This window comes from Benincasa hispida, chromosome 8, assembly GCF_027475165.1.
Source record: "Benincasa hispida cultivar pf3 chromosome 8, pf3_genome.v1.1, whole genome shotgun sequence".
NCBI lineage: Eukaryota > Viridiplantae > Streptophyta > Magnoliopsida > Cucurbitales > Cucurbitaceae > Benincasa > Benincasa hispida.
Genome location: NC_143485.1, coordinates 12,362,313 through 12,371,771, shown reverse-complemented (window position 1 = coordinate 12,371,771; position 9,459 = coordinate 12,362,313).

Here is a 9,459-nt window from a genome sequence, read left to right as displayed (position 1 = left end):
TAGTTACTCCTATGTCAAAGGTGGACCTTTCGAGGTGACAACAAAAATACAAACTAGATAACCCAATTCTAAGCATGCAAGACTTTAATTTCGCAAAACAATGACTTAAAGTTGCATGAGAGATAAGAACATTTTTTAAAAATGGGTTAAAATCATCATCATGCTTTCCTAACGTTCCTTCATGCAAATTTTATTACAAGAAGAGTGTGACATAAACTATCATGATAACAACGGAGCAAATACGCTAACAAGGCAATAAAAGCACACAACATACTTCATCCTCAACTTAAAATGATACATTGTCCCCAATGTATTTCAAGTAAAGCTCAAAAAGAATAAAAAAAAGGGAATAGAAAACCTCCCTTGATAACATAATCACACAAAGGATGGTGGTGGTCGGGCTTACCTCTCCAAAAAGATGCTCCTCTCCTCTAGGCCGTCCCTGTAAAACAGAAACAAAAAGAAAGCTAATCTAGAAAATAAATAAAGAAAGCAGTAAATTTTTCACCTGACTCCCTTCAGGAAGGGCAAATTTTTAATGTCAATTACTCGACATGACCTGTCTTCTATCAAGGCACAAAGAAATTCTCATGTTTCTCTGGTCCCTTCTTGGATGAGTCGATATAGCTCGATAAGGCTATAAAGCTCTTCATCTTTTGAAGTGAACCAGACAAGTCAAATTTTGTATTTTTAATTTTATTTGAAAAAGGAAATAAAAAAAAGACTCTAAGACTTACTCTACTAAAAATAAAGACTCTGACTCGACTGACTCTACTGACTCGTGAGGTCAAAGTGAGCCAAATTAAAAAATAAGAGGAATACCAATACAAAGAACAAGACGAGGCTTGGGAGCCTCTGACTCTTTTACCTGGGATTATTCTAAATTAAGCCCATACTCATACTTAACCTCACAAACTTGTTCTTGAGATGGCAGAGGATAAACATCGTCATCTTAGTCGGTCCATGCGTATTCACTAACAAGGTCGGCCTCAGTGCCACAGACGTAGGACGGCTCTAAACGATTTCCTGTACACTCATAAAAATCATTAGTATGTTCACATATTAAGAAATCCAATGTCTTACCCTAAAAAAAAATTTGAGGGACCAGCTGCTTTGCGGAGTTATTGGTGCTTGCATCTCCGTTGCTCAACTCTATATCCTCGAAAAATGATGATTCCCAATACTTCTCTAGTCTCCTAACTGATTCATTGATCTAAGCGATGTGGTCAGTCAGACTCTGAAGCTCAACTCTAACCTCATGTTCGAAAAAGAGGTCATTCTGCTGGGTACTAATGGGATCTTGATAATCGTAGAGGTACTTTTGCACAAACTCACTAGAGCAATTAGAAAGTTCTCTAACTATATCCTCTAAAGAAATACCTTTTGTGGGCAAACTGATACGGCATTTGACAACGGCGTTTGGCTAGGCAACTCCCAAGGAGGATAATATTCACACTCAGGACCATGCGAATTTTGTATCTGCATACTAGCCATAACTTGAACAATAGAGGTTAGTTCAGAAATTTGATCTCTAAGCTCACAAATTTCTCTTACCTATGGTGTTTCCCGTTGTTCCGTGTAGCTCGCTTGAAGCACACAAATGTTTATATTTTCTACCATTGAAAAACAAGTAGACACGAAAGAAAGAAAATATTTTTTATTGGTTTTTTAAAGTTTAAGAGTCAATTCTAACTAAAAGATATTAATTGGCTTGCTTCCCCGACAACGATGCCCTTTTTGTTTGGATCGAGAATCGATGTCGTTAATTTGACTCCAAATCGAAACAAAAGAAAATTTGTAAAATCACCGAACTACTCCAATTACTACTAAAACATAGCAATAGTGGTAAGTGCGGGGTCGAACCACAGAGAAGCGAAGAATTAATTTCTTTTTGGGTTAGATTTGATCGTGGAAAAAACAGAAAAAATGGGGTTTTGGTTTTTGGTTTTAAAATTGAAAACATTCAAGAAAAGGAAATTGCAAGGGATATATGAAACGATAATGGATTCATCTAGTTCTCGGATCAAGTAGCCACTCAATGTAATTTAAATCGTTGTTTTCTTCCAAAATATCGTGCACTCGAATTATGCATACATAGCTACTTAATTGATTCGAATGAACTAATATATACTATGGCCGAAAATCAATTAATCCGAACCAATCAAGCGTCCTACTTCGTAATTAAGGCTTGAAAGACCATACCCCAACTAACCTATATGCTCCTAGATGCAATTGGGTCCTTAGCGACTATAAAGAACTAGAAATCCATACATTAAGAACAAGGATTCAACTATGTTGATTAAGTGTCAGGAAGACATGTTCAAATAATCAATTTATTCTTTGAATCTGGATTGAACGTGTGATGCAAAGATTCAAAGTCAACCTATACACCTAAGCATGCTCATCTAATAAGTACTACAAGGGTAAATTCAAAGCATGGACGATTATAAGGATACGTGTGAGCTTAAATTTAACTAGCCAAGACATGCGATCTTAATAGGGACGTCAATCCAACACATAAAAGCAAGTCTAAATTAAACAAGATTTAAGAAAAACATAATTCTGAATTAAGCACCAAGTTGAATAGAAACTCATCAAATACAAAGAATGTTCGATCCAAGAACTACATGAAAGAATTTCCTCATCGATTCATACACAAACCAATGGGATACAATCCAAAACACGTCCATAATCCGAAAATAAAATAAAAACTAACCTAAGGATACTGAAAACATAAAGGAAAAGAAAGAAGTCGAGGCCTCTCCTCGGCCTCAATTGAAGAACAATATAATTTCATATTTCGAGCTAAAACCAAAGAGGAGTATTTATAGAAATCATTGCAGCATTACAACGCCGTAAACAACGTTGCAACCCTCGACAGGAAAGGCCATGAGCGTTAGGAAAACGTTGCAACGATGGCGAAGTTGAACATTCGAAGCACTATGATGCTCGAGGCAGCATTGCAACACCGAGCATTCTGTCAAAACTTGAACTCGATGCTCGATTACTCGATACTCGATGCTCGATTACTCGATACTCGATGTACGATGCTCCTTTACTCGATGTTCGACGCTCAATTACTCGATAACATTTTACTTGATTATATTCGACAACCTTTTACTCGATGGTACTTGATGATACTCGATGGCTGATTATACTCAGTCGAACTCGATGACATTTTGGTAGTTTTAACTCCTTCAAAGTCCAGATGTTCAAATCAACTCCAAATTGCTTTAAATTAACTATGCTATTCACCAAATGAGTAATTCTACCTCTTGATTGTTTGGTGTCTACAAAATAGGAAAATAAACACGTAAAATTCGATAACGAGTCTGAATTAAGCTGGGAATAATAGCTTTTTTTTAGAGCTATCACACCTTACAACAAATTATAACAATTACAGAGTGGGTCGCATCTGATAGTGTTACCAGAATAAGGTACCCAACCTTATTTGTATACTATATATCATTTTGACTATTTACTCGAACCTGATCCACTTTTGTGTCTCCACATAAAGTTCAAGTATTCATATAATAGCTATGGATCAATCTTTACAAGTGCAATTTACAAATTCAATAACAACTTTATTGAAGAAATATTGAATAACATCTTTATTAATAATAAAAATGTTTAACTTTACAAACTGCAAGTTTTAAGACATACAATCCAACACTAGGGTCACCTCACCCATACAAATCAAAGGACAACCTATATGAGTAGGAATTCATAACTCACTCATGATTGAGATCAAGTTACATGGTTATCCTTTTAAATATTAATATCTTCAATCATTGGTGTTACAAAGAGAGATTATATATTTCATGATTTGATCTTATACAAACTTATTGTATAGGATACCTCCACTCAGTTGTCTCCACGATTTAGATCAAATCATTTGTAACACTTACAACATTTGTAGCACTTAGAAAGTGGGTCGTATCCATAGTGTTACCAGGCTAAGGTATTCAACCTTATCCATATACTATAGATCTTTTAGGTTATTATTTAAATACAATCCACTTGTATGTCAACTACATACTATTGAACCACATAATAATGACATAGATACTAATTCTTGAGGAGATGTGTTATTAGTTGCTGCATGAGATTCTTCATTATAAGTTGGAAGAAACGAGATTGTTGCATATGGTGTTATGGCTTCAACATGTGCAATTTGTGGAGGGTCATCAAATTGAATTTTTTTCTGATATGGCTTCTATCTTCCTTGTTTGCTCTTTGTGTATGTTGTTCTGACTCATTTTGGTTTGGACAGATCCAACATTTTTCCTAAGCAAAAGTGGTGACATCTAGTTCTTGGTTTGTTTCTAGTGATGTGTGTGTTGGTTTGTGGAAAGGAAAAACACTTTCATAAAAACATGTCGTGAAACATAAACCCTATTAGTAGTGAAATCAAGACATCGATAACCTTTATGTATGGGACTATATCCTATGAACACACATGGATATGTTCTTTTGGAGAACTTATCCTTGGTGTAGTTTCTCAAGTAAGGAAAACATTTACATCCAAATATTTTTAGATTATTGTAGTTCGGTCTTTTCTAATATAGATATTCAAATGGTGTGCTCATTCTCAAACTACTAGATTTCATGTGATTTATTAGGAAAAAAACCGTTAAAAATGCATCACCCAATATCTTGTTAGAACATTTGATTGAAAAAGTAATGCTAAATTGGTTTCAACTATATGTCTACGCTTTCTTTCAGCTACACCATTTTGTTGAGGTGTGTTAGGGTATGCCATCTGATGTTGGATCTGACTAAGTTCTAATAAGTTTTTCAAATTAGTAGAAATAAACTCACCTCCTCTATAAGATTAAAATATCTTCATATTTTTTCAACTTGATTTTCAACATGCTTTGAAATTTAGAGAAGCAAACATATAAATAAGGTTTCTTCTTTAATGGCTATAACCAAGTGTAGCTCGAGTAATCGTCTATAAAACTTACATAGTATTTAAATTGTTGGCAAGATAAAATTGGAGTAGGACTCCATAAGTCGCAGTGTATTTTATATAAAGGAAATAAGCAACATTCATTACTAGATGAAATGAAAGTTTCCCACTTTTTCTCATTTGGCAACTAGAACAAATAGATTCATTCTTTTTCCAATGTGAAACAGATATCATGTACTAATTACATAAGACTTTAATTGAAGCTTCATTTGATATGCGCAAGCACACGTCAAATTGTAAAATAGTTTAAAATTGTCAAGACTAAGTATCGTCCTCTAGAAAATTGGTTTGACTCAATCTTAACTACTTAGAGATTCTTCTAATTTTATCTAGGGAACCGAACTGAGATCAACTTTAATTCTAATCTAATCTTAAAAAGCGAATAAAAGATAATAGTAGAGCGAAACTAGAAAACAACACGTCCTAGGGTGATGATTTCATTGATGGATAAACTAAACTAATTATTTAGACCCCAAATTTATTTTATGTAACTATAAACCTAAGAGTCTTCTATCCAGGTATCCTCTGTTGAGCTCAACCCTTCTCATACCTAATTATCAACTCATTTTCATGCAATCTACTAATTTGGTGTAATAATAGGTTCCTCTAATTTCAATCTCTAGTAACCACCTATCATTCTCATGCATAGTTGATTAATAATTTGACATGCTAGTTCCAATCTAATGGCCTCTCTCTCAAGCATGACATCAAATAAGAGTCATTCAAATAATAGCTAATTGTTCAAATGCATTAAACATAAGTATTCCAAAATAGTTTATGCATTCAATAAATTCTAGAACAATCAACAAAGTTTCACAATCCAAATCTTGCATAAAAAACACTAAGGACTAGAAATTAGTTACTCATGGCAGTGATACAAATAAAAACCGTTCATATCCTATCCAAAATATAAAGGAACATAAAATAAAAGAGGGAAGAAAATGCAAGTCGTGCTATCGACTATCATTCTCAAGCTCGGGATTACACTCTAACGATCTTTTCAAATCACTACTCATTTGGAAGCTCCGATATGTCGCCTCTGTTTAGAAATCGACTTCTCGTGGAGGCCTTGACAAACTCTCACCTAAACACTAAAAGAATCCCCTAGGAATCAACTCCTCTTTCAGTCGGCTTTTAGTGGAGGCCTCTGTCTAGAATGATGGGTGTGAAAATTTTCGGAGCACTACGACGCTTTGAGGTAACGTTGTGGCGCTCCCCTATTTTGCAACTACTGCCTTATAGCATCGAGCACAGCGTTGTTGTGCTCCGCACTCAGCCTATTCTATGTTTTCACCTACTTTCACCACTTTTCTCATCTATTCTTGGGCCTAGGTCAAAGTATGACCTTCCTTAGGGGTATTTTGGTCATCTTACATTCAAATTTGCTTTTTTCGGTTCCAATGCTCGATTTCCTACCGTTAAACATAAAAAAACATCAATGATCACAAATTAAGCATAAACTAACTAAATTCTAAGCCTAAAGAATGCACTTTTGGAGTGCATTTCACCATCCCAAACTTAGAACTTTTATAGTCCTGAGCAAAGAAAGAACAAGACTATAGGGAAATTCAAACAAGCATTCAAGTGATTCAAAAAATAATTGTTCAAAATAGGCACATTAGATCTATTAGTAGAAATTTTCAAGCACATCCTATCATTAAAAGATTTCAAGGTCAAATCTTATTATCCCTCACGTGTGTGTATGTGCAAGCCTTTTCAGTTAAGTCCTAATTAGTTTGTCGTGAATTTAAATGATCTCTCTAGTTTTTCCCCTTACTTTGGTTTAGTGAAACTCAATAGAATTTTCTTTATGTGTTTGTGTAGGAAAAGGCAATTAGATTGGTAATTTATTCTCTCTCTCTCTCTCTCTCTTTTTTTTTTTAAACAAAAGAAGAATTTCTCAAGACACACCACCTTCGTTCTGGCTTGCGAACTATGGGGTGCATGGAGACAGCCAACTATGAGTAGGGTCTTAGTTGAAGTGCCTAAGCTTACTCATTTCCCTAGGATAGCATGCAATGGAATGAGGAGTAATCTTCTAGAAAAAAGAAACTAATTTTCCTTTTCCATACTTTTCTTCTTGTTTTTTCATACTTTTCTTTTCCACACAATCTAGTAGCATAATTACACAATGCATATAGAATTTTCTAACTCATTTCAAGACCTTTCGAGGTGACAACCTAATTAATTTAATTAAACACATGCTTCATTAATAAGAACCTAAAAGAAAATGACTACGTGCTCAGATATGCAAGGGACTCAAAGACGGACTTAAAGGTAACTTAATTCAGGAATATGCTATCCTATTTACACAGTAGATAATCTAATACACAAATTTAAAACAACTCCTAGGCAATCACAATCATCACATGCTCATCAAATTTTACAATTAAAGCACAATAACATATTTCCAATTTGAAATCGAAATAATTTTATCCAAAAATTCAGACACTCAAAATATTCATATAATTAACGCACATAAGTCAAATTTTCCTAAACTTAACAACATGCATTGTCCTCAACGCAACAAAAAGGAAATAAAGCACAAGGAGTGAGTGAAACTGGTCTGATTAGTGAAGTAATCCAAGTGTGTCAGGCCTGTAAACAACAACTTTATTTGAGGGCTCTTGTAAGACAGAGACACAAAATATATAAGAACAAACACTGTGAGAGTTGAACTAAAAACAAAAATAAATAATTTAAAACAACTAAAGCAAGTAAAACTTGAGTTGCATTCCAAGAAGCACTGGGTTTAATGTCTCAAGCTAGACAACGTGAGAGATTATACCACAAGGCACATAAAAAATCTCCCATTTTTCGAGCCTGTTCTTGCTTGAATCAATATAACATACAAAGTCTTGTAGGCATACCCTCTTTTCATGGGCACCTGAAAGCAGAAAATTATTTTTGGTATTTTTCATATAAGAAAATTTAAAAGACGAAAAATTAAATGCAGACTCATATTTACAGGGCTCATAAGAAATATAAAATCAAGAATGGGTGGGCTCTCAAGAGATGGAAAATGAGGCTTTTCAACCTCAACCTTAATCAGTTGAGCTTCCTCTTCTAAATTAAGAACAATTTCTCTTTCAATCTCACCAACTTGTTCTTTGAGTGGCTTTAATGATTCCAATTCATCTTTACAATTACAATCTAAAATAACAGACCTTCCTACCTTAGTGGCATTGGAAAAATCCTCCTCATGGAAGACTTTAAATGCATCGACTATCGGACTATGTTGATCTTCTATACGTTTAAGGGCTACCTCATTCTCGACCACTTGAGCTTCTATTTTATCCAACCTTTCCATCTCAGACACACAAAATCTCCTAAGTGGTGGCATAAGCAAGTGAATGCAGTTAAGTTATAGTAATTAAAACAACGTAAAAGGCTGAGTATCCTCCTCAGGGATCAAATGAACAGTTGCTACTTATTTATTTAGAACCATGTCAATTTTAGTTAAGGAATTGGAAAGTATATTTGAGTGATTTTTTTTTATTTAATTGCAAGAAAGTTAAATGACAAGAAAAACCAAGTGTAAATTTCAGAGTAAAAGAGCGTTTTAGGGTGTTGATTTCATTACAAACTTTATTAGATGATATTTAGATTAAACATGGAATTATCCAAAACAATTGATCTAAGTCCAGTAAATAAAGTCTGAATTATTATTTTTTGAGAAAAATCCTTTCTTATGCAATCCTAAATGATAACTAACATCATGATACCAAATTAAGATCCATGACATTGAGCATTGTTGTCAATAACTTTTACTATTCCACTAACTATGCACATGATAAGTTAATAGAAATTGAATATTATAGATCCGATTAAACATACAACCTACTAAATTGAACATTTAATCTAACATTCATTGATGGCCAATCAATAGAAACTAATAGCAATAACATTGCAAAGTAAAAAGTTATACAATTCCATGAAATCACTAAGTACTAAACTAAGTCCATGAATAACTCTATCAACAGCCTAAAACAAGATAGTCTAGCCATTCACGGTTCTAAAAAAACTTATTCACACACAATTTTGACAACATACAAGTAAAAAAGAATTAAGGAACCAGAGAAGATCACATTCTAAATTCTCCTCCTTTGATGAAAATCGACAATCTCCTCTTAGTAAACACTTCAAGAAGTTGAACGGTCTCCATAATAATTCTTCACTCTCCAGCTCTTTCAAGGAAAGAACTCACTTGTTTAGGTCTAAAAATTAAGTCAGAATTTTTTCTCGCTCAATGTTGAAAGCCTCAAAATAAATAGAAGATTTGAACTTGGCCCCTAAAATATTCAAAATTTTTCAAATCCTCAAAAAGGAAAGTTGGCACCGTGCTATGCTCTAAGAAGTGTCTAGTGTAGGGTGACGCTTATCATAGTGCAACCGCGTTCTGCCTTTTTTACCGATGTGCAGGGTTACACTCAAGGTAGCACAATGGAGTTCTAGGCTTGAAATCATAGCGGCGGGTTGCGCTCAAG